The sequence below is a fragment of the Peromyscus maniculatus genome, chromosome 3 (genome assembly GCF_049852395.1).
Source record: "Peromyscus maniculatus bairdii isolate BWxNUB_F1_BW_parent chromosome 3, HU_Pman_BW_mat_3.1, whole genome shotgun sequence".
NCBI classification, from domain to species: domain Eukaryota; kingdom Metazoa; phylum Chordata; class Mammalia; order Rodentia; family Cricetidae; genus Peromyscus; species Peromyscus maniculatus.
In genome coordinates, this window is record NC_134854.1 from 15,311,530 (window position 1) to 15,330,599 (window position 19,070).

At 38.4% G+C, this 19,070-nt stretch overlaps 1 pseudogene; it reads left to right on the forward strand.

The window, feature by feature from the left end:
• Window positions 1-6,711: 6,711 nt before the first annotated feature.
• LOC102922902 (large ribosomal subunit protein uL4 pseudogene) lies at window positions 6,712-8,274 on the forward strand (annotated as a pseudogene).
• Window positions 8,275-19,070: the final 10,796 nt, after the last annotated feature.

The following is a 19,070-nucleotide window of genomic DNA, read 5'->3' on the forward strand; positions in this document are numbered from 1 at the left end:
TAAGTGTGACATATTGCATACAGATGGCCTATAGACAGAAAACCCACAGAAGCCAATTGTCCTACCTAGTAGCTCTTGCAGTCATGTCCGCAATTTTATTCTAGTCTTTAACACTTCAATGGTATCACAGACCTCTACAAATGCCTTCAAGTTGGTCTCCTTTAGCAAGTGCTCTTTTCCTGATAGACCAAAGCAATCTTTTAAATATTTACTCATTTCACCTTTTATATTTAAAAACATTTTCTTTATTGAATAAAAACCAAAGAATTATAGGAACTTTATGAGTCCAGTCCTTTAACAACCCTCTCCTTACTTTATTGCATCTTCTTTTTGTTCACTTGTTTTAGATGTTTAGATCAGCCCATACTACTACATTTTATGGTATAATATTCATACTCTGAATTTTGGACAAATTATGTGAATGATTCAAGTAGACATGATGAAGTTGTCTCATTGCAATGTCATATATCCAAATATACACACCTCATGTTTCACACCTTTTGTTTTATATTTATTAAGAAAAAATACTAGGTAGTTAAGTAGCTCTTGCCAATACTGCTTGAGAATGATAAGGACTTGCTAGAAATGCACACATTTTGACAATGTGAAATTTTCATAATTCTATGAGTTTGGGATGGCATTCATGTAAAATATAGGTAAGTCTTCTAATTTTGCTGCTCAAATTCTACCTGTCTATTCACAGCATTATTTTAATCCCAGCTATGTTAGAAAAGTATTAAGGTGTCTCAGAAGCATGAGAAAAAGACTTGGACCATGTTGGAGCTAGTTTGTTTAGTTTGGAGAAGAGACTCTGTGGTTAATGGATTGGCTTGATTTTGAAGAGCCTTGGGGAATTTAGATGATCCTGTGAGCTTTGTGTCTGCACGAGAGAAAAACAGGACAAGAAATTTTGGCAAAATTTATTCAGACAAAATTTTGGAGTCCCCAGGAAGGCAGACTGACTCCTAGAACCTGGCCAATCTTACCTCCTGGGAATCCAATCTGACACCGACTTGAAAGAGCTGATGAGTTTCCTCTGTTCTTGCCACCAGCCCTGAGCAGAATTCACACCATGTGGGCTTTGATAGCAGGAATTCCTTTAAAGACACCCAGAGTTCTAATATGCACTAGAGAGTTGAATACATCAACCTACCTGTATTTCCCTGGAAGCTTATTCAACTTCCAGAGGAACTTTATTGGGGTGGTGCAGAAAGGCCTCATAGGTACCGCAATGGGCAATCATTAAGAGCTTCCTGAGCTAAATGTGTTTCTCATAGGGCCCAAAGGCTGGTGTTGTAACTCTCGCCTTATTCCTGGCTTCCAGTCCTCTTTTCTATTCTTAGCTCTTCCTCTTCATACTCACTACTGTGTTTTATTTTGTGTGCCCTTCCTCCACATCCCCGTTTCCATAAATATTATAGGCTCCAAGATCTTCAAACTCACATTTGTTTTTATCTTCAAAATCAATAACTGAAATTCATTATTAACCTAATACTGAAGTAGGTGCTTTGCAATGATAATGTAATTTAAGGCTCACAATAACCATGCAAGATAACATTTTCTCATGCTATGATCAGGCAGCTTTGAATGAGTGTGTGTGTGTGTGTGTGTGTGTGTGTGTGTGTGTGTGTGTGTGTGTGCAGGCAGGCAAGAGAGTGATTTCCATAGACTAGCTTTTAATTTGATATATTGCTTTTTAATTGGATTTAAAATATATAACATTTATTAGAATGTCTTAGTCTACAATCACTGGGATCTTAATTTGTGTTTCTCAGAGTACTTGTAATTTTATCCACATAAATGAGATGCCCCAGAATGAGGTAAAATCACAAACGTGACAGCATGTAATGATTCATAGTTTAGACTGAGCATCATTATGGATTTGGAGGATACTTTGATGAAAAAAAATAGAGTATTGCATCTGAGGATGTTTTTAGGTAGCACTGCCTATACTTTTTAAATAAAGAGTCATCACCACAAAAATCAAAAGCAGACACATCATTTTACATTCCGCAATTAAGTGTATGCTTGTTAGCAGCAAGCCGTGGCATCTTTGATAGTGTGGGTAATGTATGTTTTCTTCTCAGATTACTGAGGCTGTGGTAAATGGAAGCCAGCCTCAAACATCAAAGAAGAGAGGTTTTCCTTTGTAGGGAAGCATCATTATGTTTTCACACCATTAGGGTGATAGATGTACCCCATCTCCTCTGCATGAAGAAGATGCTTTTGATTATGCTATTTTGAAACTAAACATAGACTAAGAAGGACATAATGTTGATCATTACCCATGTGTATATTAATAGCATAATGCCCCCATACTGTTTATTGATTACTTTATAAACAGTTTTAGGCAAAGATGGGGTGTTAAAGAACTCAGTAATTGAAACTCATTTTAATTAATTATTAATAGTTACTTAGACATATCAGCACCTAATTTTCTGTCTTTTAAATGACATTCCCTTGAAAGCTTGCACAGGTCTTCATGATGACCTCATAAAAGATAGTCTCAGCAATCACTATAAAGAGGACATGAGGCAATTCAGTCCCCAACAAAAGTAGGGATTAGATGCTGAAGAGTGACAAGGATGCTTGTTATCTCCTATCTCTGCATACCATTAAACAACGATTTCCATGAATAAATGCAATGTATGCTTTAGACCTAGAGTTTACTGTAGGGAAAGTGTTGGTTGAGAAAAAGACATATTACCAAGATGCTATATGGTGAGCACATGTGAATTAAATATACCAGAACTATGCAGCTAGCATTTTCATTGTTTTTCCATAACTTTACTTAAATAGTGTGCTGTACCCAAGTTAGCACTAATGAAACATAGTAGTTATGACAAAACTAAGACAATCCCAAATCCACAAGGGGGAAAATTCATTTACCGCAGTATTTTGCTCATCCAGAAAGATCAGTAGATATAAGAGTGTAAACAACCCTGGAAGGACAAAAATCCAGCAAAAGTGAGATTACACAGATGAATGCTTAAGCCTTTCTTAGAGTGATTGGAAGTTACTTATGCCTCTGTTGCAGCTGCCATGAAGGCCAAATGGTAACCTGAGTGTTTGCCACTTTTTAAAAAAATTTCTACCTATTGTATTCCTCAGGTTAGATAATATTATTACTTGATGGATTATTGTAGTCAGAAGATTTCCTGTGTCTCCCACTAGAGTCCCCCAAGTAAACACACAGAGGCTTATATTAATTATAACTGCATGGCCATGGCTCAAGCCTTTTGCTAGCTAGCTCCATATCTTAAATTAGTTCATAACTATTAATCTATGTATAGCCACATGTACCGTGGCTTTACCTGCTTCCCATCACATGTTGCTCCTTGGGCAGCTCCCTGGTGTTCCCCCTCCCCCATTTCCTGTCTCTCTCTTGGAATTTCTCATCTGCCTCTAAGTAGCCTTGCCATAGGACAAACAGCTTTATTTAATAACCAATCAGAGCAACACATATTTGCAGTGCACAGAAAGACATTCCTCCATCACTTCCCCTTTTACAATTGGTAATCCCTGCACCATTTAGCACAGGCAGATAAAAATAGATCAAGGGGGTAAAATACTACCCACAAATATGTCTCTTTAAACTATAGGAGTATAGTACATAATTCAATAAAAACTGGAAGTTTGCTAAACAAGTATTCTGACACAATTGCTATCCTTGTGAAAGAACAGGTTTAAAAGCGCTAATCATATCAAACGTTTCTGTTTTTTCCACTCTATTTTTTTCTTACTGAAAATAGATTTTTTTCACAAGGTTATGATCCCCCCTACTCCTCCATGATCTTCCCCATTTCCCCTCCCATCCAAATCCACACCCTTTCTGTCTCTTCATAGAAAACAAACAGGCATCTGAATAATTATAATAAAATAAATTGATATAAAACAAAAGCAAGTAAATCAGAAAACGACAAATCAATCAAACAAACAAAAAAAGAGCCAACGAAAACAAGCATAAGAAATACAAATAGACAGGGAGATACACTTATTTGCATGCACAGGAATCCCATAAAAACACAAAAATGGAAGCCATCATGTATACACAAAAGATCTGTAGGCTTAAAAAAGAAGTCCTGATAGAACATTATGAGACAAAGAGCCTCCAAAGATGCCACTGAGTCTGTGTTGGCCATCTACCGCTGCTCATGGGGCATGCCCTTAACAGTGGTTTTTATATCCTGTGAGAAACTCTGTTGGCAAGAAGTAATTTTTTTTATCTGTGAGTGGATTCCAATTGAAGGTAGCTTCTGGGTTAGGGATGGGGCTTCTGTCTACTTCTAATCTCAGTACTGGGACCTTTTATGGCACAGACCCATTCAGGCCATGTAGCTAGAGTTTTCCTGCCTTGCCTACAGTCAGGACAAATCTCTGTCACCTGCCAATCCCACAGCCGCTCAGACCCAACCAAGTAAACACAGAGACTTATATTGCTTACAAACTGTAGCGCTGTGGCAGGCTTCTTGCTATCTGTTCTTATATCTTAAATTAATCCATTTCTATAAATCTATACCTTGCCACATGGCTTGTGGCTTACCGGTGTCTTCACATGCGGCTTGTCATGGCGGCTGGCAGTGTCACCTCCCACCTTCCTGTTCTCTCAATTCTCTTCTCTGTTAGTCCCTCCTATACTTCCTGCCTGGCCACTTGCCAATCAGTGTTTTATTTATTGACCAATCAGAGCATTTGACATACAGACCATCCCACAGCACTTCCCCCTTTCTTTTTCTTTCTTTCTTTTTTTTTTTTTTTAAAAGGAAGCTTTTAACTTTTACACATCTCCAAAGCCAGCTTGGTATATTTGGGAATTTGGGCGTAGCTTCTCTTACTACTTCCTGCTGGAGGGGGGGGGGGCACTGTATGTATCTTATGGGGACACAAAGAAAATTTTAGGATTATGGAGTAGTCAGTGAGGGTATATTGTCTGAACCAGTTGCCTTGAAACGGTTCTGGATGTTGGATCATCTGGGCCATGGTGTCATCAGAGACCTTTCAGGTGGTCTTGGCTGGTCAAACCTAATGTATCTTAATCTGGAACAAATCCATAGCCTCTGGCTTTCTGTGGAAACAAAAGCAGAGCCTCCTTTCCAAAGCAACACATCCTTACATCCAAATTTTGAAGTCAAGGTACCTTTAAAATATACATTATGGTGTAACTCTACAGCTTTTGCAATCAAATGTTTTTCTTCAGTTATGAATATCAAAGAGAACATAATCCAGATTCTCTGTGTGGTAGCCATCTTTACATGGCTTATTTTTTATATTACCTTGAGCCTATTGCTTTAAACTGCAGCCCTCTAAGCCTGAAAAGGCGCTGGTGCTGTGGCTGCTGGCTCCGCCCACTTCAGCTTCCCAACATGGCTGTGGTATGTTTTCCACCAGCTCTGGGAGGCATCAACTCTCAGAAATACTGGGTCTATGCTTCTATCAAAGCAGCATGTAGCGTAGTAACCTCTTTTTGTTTTGTACTAGCAAAGGCTAAATCCACCACGCAGCTTAATGTGCCATTTGCAGAGGCCTCATTCCCACCGTATGGCAGGCCAAGCATGCACACCAGGAACCCGCCATAGTAGGTCAAACACGCAGGCTGCCACTAGCTTGGAAGAGACAACTAGGAACTGTTTTTAGCTCTGTTTTAGAATCTTTTTACTCAGGTTTTAGGTGGAAACTCTTGCCAACACATTGGGCACCATTTGTAGAAGTAATTGTCTTATTAAATAAGAAACACAGAGCCAATGCAAAGATAAAAGCCCCCAAGAGGTCAGAGCTAAGAGCCTTACCCTTCCTGCTTCAGCGATCCTCTTCAGCCAAGAGAGGCCTATTTCCTGTGTGTTTGTCTTTATATAGATTTTGTGTTCTGCCTTCTCATTGCTTGTAAACCCAACCACATGACCGCCTCGTCACTGCCTGTCTGTACAGACTTCCAGGTCTTCTATGGTTGGTATTGAGATTAAAGGCATGTGTCTCCAATGCTGGCTGTATCCTTAACCACACAGAGATCATCCTAGCTCTGCCTACCAAGTGCTGGGATTAAAGGTGTGCACCATGAATGCCCAGCTCTGCTATGTCTTACTATTAGCTCTGACCCCCAGGCAACTTTATTTATTAACATACAAATAAAATCACATTTCAGTACAAATAAAATATCACCATAAGTCCATGTGAATGCTGCCACAGTTTCTGTGTGCATCAGTCCTGCTGTGTTTAGAAGGCCTTGTTTCCTTAGTGTCCTCCATTCCCTTCTGCTCTTACAATGTTTTCTCAATGTTATTAGGTCCCTGGCCTATCTGGTCTCAGGTCCCTGGTCTATCTGGTCTCAAGCTCATGGCCACCCGAGCAGTGTTGGGTATGGGTTCCATTTCATGGAGTGGACCTTAAATCCAGTCAGATATTGGCTGTTACTCCTACAGGCTTTGTGCCACTATTGTACTAGCACATATTGCAGACAGGTTTTTCCTGTAGATGGAGGAGTGTAGCTAGATGGCTCAGTGTTCACTTTTCTCCTTTAGTAGCTGCAGAGTATGTTTGTTGGTTTGTTTTTTTTTTAAAGAAAGAAAGGGTATGGAGTTGAATGGGTCAGGAGGTAGCAGGACCTGAGAGGAGTTGGAGATCAGGAAAAGTATGGATATATTATATATGAAAAACCCAATAAATAAAATAAGGTTTAGGTAGCTTAAAAATGCAGATTAAAAAAATAAAAAATACATGGTGTGTGCCATTCCTCTCATATAGTGTACTCTGAAAATGGGGAGTCTGGCAAAAAAAAGTCACTTTGCCAGCTGTGCTCAAGGACAGATATTGTGAACTTTGTTCATACCAAGTTGTGACAAAACAACAGACACCCCCAAGCCTTCAGTGAATTAACAGGCCATCAGACCAGTGTTGAGTCTTGGTGTACTGGCAGATCTATGCCTCCAGGTTCAAGAGGTCCAGGTAGTGGGACCCACTGTTCTTCTGGTCAGGGTGTCTTTGGAAATGTGTGTCATGGAGGCCTCATGTTTTTACCAACCAAAACCTGCCACCATTGACACTACAGAGTAAACACAGCCCTTTGCTCTGCCCTGGCTGCCTCAGCCTTCCCAGCTTGGTGATGTCTAAAGGTCATCATATTGAGGAAGTTCCTGAACTGCCTTTGGTGGCTGAAGATAAGGCTGAAGGTTACAAGAAGACTAAAAAGGCTGTTACGTAGCTTAAGAAATGTAAGGCCTAGGATGACTTCAAAAAAGGCTATGTCCCTCTGTCAATGAGAGCTGGCTTCAGCAAAATGGATGACATAACCAGTAGAGGAGACCCTGATCATCTGCAATGGAGACAATGGTATTATCAACGCCTTCAGAAACATCCCTGGTTTCTTAGTCAATGTCCTCTTGCTGTGAGGAGACACCATGGTTATGGAAACTCTATAAAAAAGCATTTAATTTTATAACTTGCTTACAGTTTCAGAGGTTTAGTCTATTATCATCACGGCAGGAAGCATGGTGGTATATAGGCAGACATGGTGCTGGAGAAGTAGCTGAGAACTACATCCTGATACCATGGCTAAGAGAGAGTCTCAGGCCTTGGCAAAGGCTTTTGAAACCTCAAAGTTCACTCCCAGTGACATACTTCTTCCAACAATCCTACATTTCCTAATCCTTTCAAATAGTGCCACCCCCTGATGGCCAAGTATTTAAATATACGAGCCTCTGGGAGCCATTTTCATTCAAACCATCATGTAAGCAGGCTGAACATTTTGGAACTTGCTCCTGGTGGGCATGTGGGGTGTTCCTGCATTTGGACTGAAACTGTTCTGGAGAAGTTAGGATGAGCTTCTGCCTCTTGGCATAAGGTTGCTTCCCGAAAGAGTGAGTGTAATCTTCCAACGCACAAGATGATGAACACAAGCGTTTACTGAATCTTGAAAAGCCCAGTCATCCAAAGAACCCTCTGAGCACTGTGCAAGAAGATTCATCAGAGTCTTCAAGCGGAATTCACCAAAGAACCCGCGAATCATGCAGAAGCTTCCTTGACACACAAGGGCTACGCACGGAGGCACCACTCCCTTCCCAGTCAGAAATTACAAACTCGGGCAAAGAAAGTGGAAGCAGCAGCAGCAGCAGCAGCAGCCAAACCAGAGCAGGGGAAGGCAGAAAAGGGGGCTGCTGGCAAAGGAATGTGGAGAGCAAGAAACAAAAGAAGCCTGTGGATGGCGAGAAGCTGACGAAGACTGCCGTGTGGAGAGGGTGTGGGGTGGAAAATGGCCACAGCCACCAAGAAACCCGAAGCTGAGAGGAAACCAGTAGAGGAAAAAACCTACCACAGAAGAAAAGCCTGCTGTACATACTGGTTAAATATATTTCATCCCATAAGGTGCAAATAGAGACATCCTATTTGAATAAAAACTTAATCAAAGAAAAAAAAATATCCTGGAAGAGTCTGGCAATTACTTCAAGGGCAGGATGCTTCTGAGGCCCTGGGTTCGGTCACAACCCTGAAAAAAAAGTCTTAAGAGCATATGTAAACTACTTCAGGTAAAAGGCAGTGGAAGAGATTTTTGCTAGCAGTTCAGAATCTACAGAAGACAAAAGAAATACATTCACATATTTACAAATTAAAACTTTTTTTACATAAATGTCAACAAATTCAATAGAATGCTAAAATGAAAATCTGCAATGAAAATGACAGAACAAAGAATGGTTGGTGTCTGTAATGAGATCTTTAAATGTGAAGTGGAACCCTTGATGTCAACCAAAACATTCTTGTTAAAATGTACAAAAATATTGACTTGGTAATTGACTCTGGCTAATAATGTCTGAAAAATATCTAAAGTGAGCAACAGAAGTTAAGTAATGGTGGAATATACCTTTACCACCATCACATTGGCACCACTGATGGGGAGATGGAGATCCAGTGCTTTTATAGCCTGCTGGTGAAATGTGGTTCCCAGTGCCATCTGGAATTGCGCTAAATACATAAGTACCCTTACCTGTCAATCAGAAGAATTGTTTTGGGACTGAGCCCATAGGAGAAAATCATGTCTTCATCTCATTTACATATAATAAATGTCTTGCTGAAATATTTGTAGTACAAACAATCCAGAATAAAATGAAAGCCTGTGAGTAAAGAATAGTCACCTAGCTCATGGCCATACTTTCAATGAGATATTGAATGTCAGTGTGGATTGGATCTTTGTTGGGTAACTTGGAAAGACTCTCAAGTGAGAAAGCATGAAGATCAGGGTATAATATAAATTTTAAGAATCAAACACTAATAAAAAAAATTCAAAGCCCCATAAGGGCATCTCTGTCTTTCTAATATTGTGGTGTCACATGAAGAGATACAGAAGTCACATAACATGGTGTTAGCATTGATAGGTTATATGAAGCAATGAGAAATGTGAACGTTTGGGTTAAACTTCCTATATCCAAGTCTGATTATAAAGTTTACTAGCTGGGAGACTTTGGAGAAGATAGCATACAATTTTTGATGTCTCACCTTTCTCTACTATGAGATAGAGATGACACAGGAAACTCCTTTGGGTGTAGTAAATGAGTAATTACTTCAATAGTAATATATGAAGTACTTTCAAACCATGTCAGTTATATAATGCTGCCACAACCCCGAGCAAGGTGAAGAGGGAGAAAAGGGAAAGAGAAAACAATAAAAAGGTACATCAAAAAGAAAAAAAGGAAAGGAAGAAAAGAAAGAAGTCACCAGGAACCTTCTTCTGAAGTGGATTGTTTCTCTGGGTGCCTGAATTTGTTATAAGCATGTCTTTCATTGCTTACTCTGTCTGGTAGAACTTTTGTCCAGAACTGCTTTCAAATTCTCATGCCTTGGTGGTTGTCTGAGGAACAGTATTTTTAGCATAATAAGCAAGAGGTGACCTCTCAAAGTATGTAGCTTGAACACAGAAGACCTGAACATACCTTTACCAAAATCCATTGCAAAGATACTCAATGCTAATTCTATTTTGCTTACAATTTTTGTTTTTTACTTTAAATGTCCTTAATACTATTAATAATCTTTGCTTTGGTCATAGGGGAAGATCGGGAGTGTCAAAGGAATAAACATTGCTTCAATCTGATGTTTGGGTCTGACTCACTGTTATTTCTTAGGATTCAGTTCTTCATGTATTTCTTGTCCTTTTGTAGCATTTGAGAGCATAGGAATCAGCAGCTTATTAATTCATTAATTAACTTTTCTCTAAATAACTCTGCTTGTCCTAGAACTCACTATGTAGGCCAGACCAGCCTGGAACTCATAGAGGTCTACCCATTTCTACCTCTCAAGTGCTGTAATTAAAGGAGTGTGCCACCAAGCCTGGCCAATTAACTTATTATTCCCCTCAAATTCTTTTCAAAGCTATTACTGTGCTAAACAGTGTGCACAGATACAGATATAGTTGTCTCTTCCTGTAGCAAAGGGCATATTTGACTGTGGGGAAGCATAAAAAGATAGTGTCTCCCTTTCCTGGGCAAAGATCAGGTTTGTTTCTAGCTCACTCTAAGAGGCAAGGGGGTTCCTGACTTCAGTGTCTCTCAAGAACATTGTGTGAAGACATTTGTTACACACCATCTCTACAGCCCTGAGGAAAAGAAGAGCTGATGAGAACAGTACGCTTGTGGTGCCATGAACAGGACGGTTCTTTGTCTTTGATACAGGAGTTTTCTGTTTTCTGCCAATGTCTGAATCTTTGTCAGTCTAATCTGTTATCTTGGAGGGAGAGGTAGCAAAAACCTCAGACTTTCATAGACCTTGATATGACTCATTATAATCATTTTTGAGTTTCCAGATTGATTTAACTTGGATTAAGTTGCCAAAAGACAACTTCAGGGTTATGAGACAGCATGAAATGTGTATGCCAGTTTCCCCAGGAGGGGCCAATTAATACTTTAAGAAAACAATGAGCCTTGAAAATATTCAGACTCAAATTACTGCATGCGGCATGTTATCCTCTAGGTAGGCTTCATGTCAGTCAGTAGTAAATGGCTTATATGCAGTTCCAAATGGCCACAAGTAACTTCCCAGAAGTCTTGGACATTTGCTCTTTAGCCAGGAAAACAGTTCCTTTGTGAATGTCAGTTATTGTGTGTTGGAAAGTGGTTGCTGAGGTAATACTCTCAAACTATTTTTTTACCCTACAAAGATGTCTCATAGCAAGTTGATTTTTTAATAATGAAAGCATCTCAAATCAGACAATTTCTGATAGGTGGCTGAAAGTCAAGTTAATCTGAGGAAGAAAATTAGAGGGAAAGGAATGTATTTGGTCATGTTATGGTTTATCTGCTCAGTATGAGTGACATGGCTAAGCTTTGGCAAGCAATAACATCGGATAGATAGGAAAGAGGACTCGAGTTCTAGTACATTAATTAGTTACTTATGAAAGCAGTGCAGATCTCTCTGTGAAGTAACTGAGCAATGGGGTAATTTAATGTTTCCCTATATTCTTCATGTCAGAAGATAAAACTAATGATAATGATGTGGATGGATGGCAGAGGCATGTGGCTAGTGGTAACTAGCAAGAGGTTTCCACTTGAGTGGCTCAACTTCCCACCTTGGAAACATTAATATTTGTAACCTGTGCTTTGTAGTTCTGCCTCATCATGCTGATCCTGGAACTGGGCAGTCAAAAGCATGTGCAGAGATATATCCTTAGTCAAAGTAAAGATAGGAAACAGGAAAAATAACAGCTTGGACATAAAATGATGAGTCACTGATTTCCCGGATAGAAAATCATGTACTTATGCGAGGTTACCATAGAGAATTCACCTACTCTTGTGTCTGGCACTGGCCTGACAAGCTTAAAAATGTTATTTTTCAGCTGATCAAGAACAAATCTGCCTTAGGGGAAGAGTTACACAGAAGCAGCTAAAATAGATAAGTGAATAAAATTCCAAAAGCCAATCTAGTAATTTACATTAAGACCTGAATGTGATGAAAGGATCCAAAAATTGTGTTTGCTCATCCATATATTTTCTTTCTGTGGCAGGTCTCACAAGGACAAGGTTTGACTAGATACTTGTTCACTGAGCCTGGATAGGGCCATAGCATGTGCTCTGTGATATTCATCAGGCTCCAGTGGGTGGGTCAGGGAACTCTGTGCTTTGGGACACAGAACTCTCAAATTATTGCATACATAACTAATGGCATATTCAGCTTCCTCCTCTTTCAGCAAGTCCTTATTTCTCTCTCTTTCTCTCTTTCTTGATTAAGATATAGCTGTGCTTTTACATAGATATCTTGGTTGCAATTTCAGCTTTCCTGAGGGCTTGTACCTGTCACTTTGATTGACAGTCATTTATATAACATACGAATGAAATCTGGCACACAGCACAAGACTCCCAAGGTCCGAGGAAATCAATTCTACACATAGCAAATCTGTGCATGGTGACATTTCTTTTCCAGCAATCCATCGCTTTGTCTTGTCTTTCCATGGCTTTCCTTTTATATATAATTCAGTGTAAATTCCAACGTATAGCAGTTTATCTCTTTGTGACTCTTCAAAGGGTGATGCATTGCCCAAAGTAGTTAGAAATCTCTTTAAAAAAGAACTTCAATGCACAAAGAACCATTTCAGTTGTATGTGGCTTAAATCTCTGGAGCATCTCTCAAGAATATCCATTCTTTTATAATAATTTCAAGAAATATGCCTCCTTAACAGAAAACTGCACTTTGACCAGAGCACTGTATGTTTATCTGAGAATAAATAACCTTGAATTAAACTTTATATACAGACAGAAACAGTTTACTTATACTGAGAAATATATTTTCATGTGTTTGTATTTATAGGTATTGGATTTTTCAAGTGATATTTTTTAATAAACAAGATGGAAGTCATGACTCTCATGATTATATTATTGATGACTGTTTCTCTACTTCTAAAATCTAAGATGCAGTGACATTTTAAGGAACATTAAACTTAAGGATGATCTTTGTGTTGTTTAATATATAAACAGCTTTTTCTTTTTGTGTTTACTAAAGCTTAACATCTTGGCTTTTCTACACAGCATCATGTATACCTATTGACAAGTACATGTTTCAGCTGAGATGATATTTTGCCATGACTTTTCAAGTGGACATCAGATATTGACATGTAACCTGGATTATAAACATTCATCTTTTAGCTGTAAATGAACTTTCTCTCTTCCAAGAACTACAGAGTACCTCAATGATCTGTAATCAAAATCTCCAGAAGTTGAGTTTATTTACTTTTTTCTAAAGTGCTCAGTTGTGTGGGCAGTTTTCTAAGCAGGCATCAAGGCAATACTCCCCCCATATTTATATTAACTCTAAGGTATTTAGTTCTTGAATTAATTAATTAACAGGTTTCCACATGAGACTTTTGTACACATTTCACCTTTCTTGATGCTTTCTGCCCCTGCTCTGCCCTTTAACCCCAGTAGACCCCTTCTGTTTTACTCTTTTTGATCCTCCCTCCCCCTTAGAGCCTCCTTCTTCAGCCCCTTTAAAATATCCTGACTTTTCTCCATGCTCACACCAAGGTGGACCCCATTGTTTAGCAGAGGCTGAACATGCTTATGAGAGTGTTGTATTTTTTTTACTTTATTTTTTATAATTTAATTTAATTTTACATATCAGCCACAGATTCCCTTGTTCTCCCCCTCCCGCCCACCCCTCCCCCCCAGGCCACCCCCCATTCCCATTTCTTCCAGGGCAAAGACTTCCCTGGGGATTCAGCTCAGTCTGGTAGATTCAGTCCAGGCAGGTCCAGTCCCCTCCTCCCAGGCTGAGTGAAATGTCCCTGCATAACCCCCAGATTCCAAACAGCCAGCTCATGCACTGAGTACAGGACCCAGTCCCACTGCCTGGATGCCTCCCACATAGTTCAAGCTAATTAACTGTCTCACTTATCCAGAGGGCCTGATCCAGTTGCGGGCTCCTCAGCCATTGGGTCATATGAAACACATTGGTTCATGTGTTTCCATTCGTTTGACTATTTGTCCCTGTGCTTTTTCTAATCTTGGTTTCAACATTTCTTGCTCATACAAACCCTCCTCTTTCTCGCCAATTGGACTCCTGGAGCTCCACCTGAGAAAGCCTGAACTGACCTACTCTGGTGATAGGATGGTCAAACACCCTGTCATGCTAGAAATCTCATCCAACGACTGAGGGAACCGGATGCAAAGAGAGTATTGTATTTTTAAGAACACCAGGAAGGAGTCACACCATACAACAGGGCCCAAGTTGGAAATTTATTGAGGGGAGGGGAGAGAACGGGGCAGGAGCTGGTCCCTGGGGATGAGGAAGGGAAAGAGAAAATAGACAGGAGGTGGGCAAGGCCCGCCTTTTACAAGGAAACTCAGTGAATGCACACAGGGGATGCTCTTAGTGGCTACAGATGAGGACTATCCTGTCAGGACTCTAAGGGCAGGCCAGTACAGATGCCTAAATGCTAGCAGAGAGGACATTTAATATTTGTCATTTTGAGCCTAGGTCCCCTTAATAAAAGTTCTTTTATATTTAATATCTTTATTTATTGATGTCCAAGATCCATAAGACTTATAAAAGCATCAACACATGGCATGTTTATCTAAGACCAAAAGGGATTGATTTTGGTCTTAGATAAACATGAAATTTTATTTAAAGTGCTCTGCATATTTGTCAAAGTTCATTTCTTATGGAATAAAGTTAGTAATTCTCCATGTTCTCATCAGGACCCATAATCAAACATTTCAGACATCAGAATCCAGGTGAATCAAATTCTAAGCACTATCTTTATTCTCACCTCAATAAAATACAGTTAGATCTATTCAGCATGAACATCAGGTGCAGTCTTTAATGACAACATGTCATAGGGAACTGAGAGAAGGGGGAACGGATGATGCTGCTACTGTCTGCCTCAGACTCACTGGATGTTGGAACAGACTTCAGGTGTTGGGTGTGTGGGCAACTGAGCTGTTTTAGAGCTAACACTCAATGCTATGACTGGCTCTTGGGAACTCAGACCTTTTTCATGGAAAGCTTCCCACAAGGACAATGTCCCTCTTTTCATGGCCCAGAACATTTGCAGAATTTGTGACACCATCAGTGGGAAAACATTGAGTATTCATGCAGTCCACAGGTTAGCCAAATAGTATATCCTCCTAGAATATTCAATGAGATCATGTATAGAGGAGGTTGTAAAGTTAATAATAACTAAAATTACGCTTCATGTTAAATTTCTAGTTTTTAGGTACAAGGTTTTTTAAAAACTCAACAGTAAGTACAAAAACCATAAAGCACTATTTATTCTATATTAAAACTGAATAAATGATTATAATTGAATAATTAGGAAAGGAGTTATATTCATGGAAAGACTTCAACGGCCACAGTGCTCGGACATTGCATAATATTGGCATCAATCAATTTCCATCTGTCTTTGTTTAGTTGTACCACTGTAGATAGCGTATTATCTCCAAGAGCATGCCTTGCTACCCTTACACTGTCTACTGATTTTATGGCATGTCCCAGAGATGTAGTACTTCCTTTGGAAATGTTAGTGAATTGGGTTTAGAAACAAATCATGTGTAGTTGATTCTATAGGATGCTAAGGTTATTGAGTTATTGACATCTATCAAGGAGAAATATGTAAATATAGCCAGAGAGGGTTACAGATTAAACATTTATCTTAGTAAGGAACTTGATAAGTAATAATTATTAGCAGTCTCTAAAACATGCACAACACAAAATATTTCTTTTAACAACTAATCATCTATTCACTTGTAAGAGAAGTCATTCATTCACTCCTTGTTTAACACTTGTGAGTGATGGCATGGTGGAAGTTGTTACCTTAGTTTGTGGGGGTAGATTGAGATACAGATGATAAATATACATCTAAACATATGTGCACCCATCTATGCATTCTCTGATCTTCTGTGTGCTTTCTTTTTTGTCTCTTTCTTCCTTCTATATTTCCTTCCTTCCTTCCTTTCTTTTTTCTCTTTTCTCCATCACTCTTTCCCCCATCCATCCCTCTCTCCTTTCTCCATCCTTTTCTATTTTCAATCCTCTTTATTCATAAACTGTAGATCAAAAGTATTCAGAAATGTGCAATCTTTTCTAAAAATATAGTTATTCCTTTTCATGATTTCCTATCTAATAGAGAATAACAAATATTTGTATAGCACTTATATTTTATTAGTTATTATATAGATTCTAGAGCTGATACAAAGTATGCAAAAGGCTGCATAGTTATATGAAAGTATTAACCATTTTTATGAGTGACTTGAACAATCACAGACTTTGATATCACAGGGTTATTGGAACTAATCCCATAAATAAGGGGCTGTGATGTATATATCAATATAATTATAATATATATTCAAATTAATTCTGTTTAATCAGGTCAATTTCATTTACCAAACAAAAAGAGCAAAATTGTTAAATGTTGTAGATACAACTGGAAGAGGTGAAATAATATGATATTCATAGAATATTCATTTAAAAACCGGAATAAAACAGAAGTTGTGAAATATGTTTGCATGAGATCAAGTTTATAAAGAAAATGAAGAATTTAAGGCAATTATTTGATGAGATTGCAGGGTTAAAGGTATTATCTTACTTCTAAAATTTGACAATTACAGAGTTCTATGGTAAATTGTGTCTCCCAGTCTCAAACTTACATGTGGAAAGTTTAACCCTATAAGCCTGCAGGATGTGACTGCATTTAAAGATGGAGTATTTTAAGATGAATCAAGTTAATATGAGGTCATTAGCATTGCCCCAAATCCAGGAGGAGATTTGGGAACAAATACCCACAGAGGGAAGGCAACGCACAAATAAGTGTGAAACAGACTCCAAGAAACCAACCCACTCAAAACTCGTGGATTTCTAGTGTCTCTAACTTAGTGAAAATGAATTTCTGTGTGTAAGCCACATGGTCTGTGTGGCTCTTTGTTATGGCAGCCTTAGCAGACTATTACAGATGGTACAACAAATGGCAGAAAAATTCTGGAAAAACCTCTCACATTGTTTATCAGGTTTTATTAGCCTTTGGCTTCATCTCTAATTTCCCACTTCCTCTGTGACCTTCAAATCTCCCAGTTTTGAGGAAAATAAATTTATACACACACACACACACACACACACACACACACACACACACACACACACACACGAATATCTTTTCCACTTACATCTTCTGATGGTTCTAAAAGTCAAATGCTATTCTTATTTGAAAACTGATTGCAGACAATTAAGAAGTATTCAAAGGTAAGAGACACTGAGTTAGTAAAAGAAATTCTTTTAGAATTTCACATAAACATGTATTTCTCAGTCTGTGATTCACAGAATACTAGATGCTGGAATGCTGATACATCTTCAGTAATCTAATCAGCATTATTTTTCACCTAACTGTGGAAATAAAGATGGCACTCCAATTAATAATTTTTAAAAATTTGATTTTCTGCTCATTGCATGTTTACATCGAGTTAGCAGTGACAATACAGTTTCTGGAAAAGACAATATTACCTGTATGGATTTCTCTTGCTCATCTCTGTCATACTGTCTTTTACCAAGTTGAAATTTAAATTCTAAGCAGAACAATGTTAATTTTTTTTTTTTTTTTTTTTTTTTTTTTTTTTTTTTGGTTTTTTCGAGACAGGGTTTCTCTGCGTAGTTTTGCGCCTTTCCTGGAGCTCACTTGGTAGCCCAGGCTGGCCTCGAACTCACAGCGATCCGCCTGGCTCTGCCTCCCGAGTGCTGGGATTAAAGGCGTGCGCCACCACCGCCCGGCTTAGAACAATGTTAATTTTATTTTAAAAATAAGAAAGAAAAAGGTTTTAAAGAAGCAACACTGGAAATTAAAGTCAATTTAACTTGAACTGTTTTTCCTCTACAATAATGAAATACAAAGGACATGTTCCAGATGGTTTACAAAGAGCAAAGAGGAGAGAGAACTGAAATATTTGACGGACATCTCTGGTAGTTGATTGAAGAAACGAAAAGAAAATGCATCAAGTTAAAATGATGCCCCATTTGTAGATAAGGGGAAAAAGACCCAGCGAAAAATGCAGTGATTAAAATGCTGGCTCCAGGTGGGAGAGAGAGAGAGAGACCAGATCATTTTCTTTATATACTTTCTCTCTTCATCTTAAGTTTTCCTTTTCAGTCCTTCTCTGATACCCATACATTTTTATTTGAGAATGGTGCAGTTGACCTTAATGACTTCATTTTGCAACTCACATGGAACTACCACAAATCGAAAGTATAATGCCTGAACTTGTACTCAGAGAAGAAATTTCACTTTTATAATTCAAATAATAGCAGCTGTTGTTAATGAAACACAATCACAGAAAATGTCCATCCCTAGAATAGCAAGTCTGGTGAACTCATAAAATGACTTTTAATCCCAGCACTCGGGAGGCAGAGCCAGGCGGATCTCTGTGAGTTCGAGGCCAGCCTGGGCTACCAAGTGAGCTCCAGGAAAGGCGCAAAGCTACACAGAGAAACCCTGTCTCGAAAAACCAAAAAAAAAAAAAATGACTTTTAAAATACAGGGTAAAAGTCAATCTTGGTGTCATTAAAGAGTACACTTCTGCAAGTGAAATACTACTGTCCCCAGAGATGAAGTGGCCCAATATTGATATGTAATCCACTCAAAATTTATTAAACAGATAAAATCAAGAAACTGGTAAAGAGAATGGAATAGAAATCTATTATGTAGTAAATGTATTAGCTCAATATCAAGACGGATAAATCATAAAATATTGAGCTGGGAAAAAAAGGATGTTGTAAAATGATACACCTGTGATGTGATTATATTTGTGAAAATAGTTTAAAAGAATTATAACATTAAAAATCACACATGATGCCACAGTTTTAGGGTACTGATTAACTTTGAGAAAAGATTTAGAGTGACTGTAACTTTAATTTTTTGCATGGATATCAATATTTTATTGAGAATAAAAATATAGAATAAAATATTCCATGGCTATTAAGTTCAGACAGAGATAGTCACAACTCTGACCAATACATGCTATTAATTTTGGCATATAAAATTACTAAGAATTTATAAACGCAGGTTTGAATGTATAATAATTTCTGCTTCTATTTTATATAATGAAAATTCTCCTGTCCTTAAT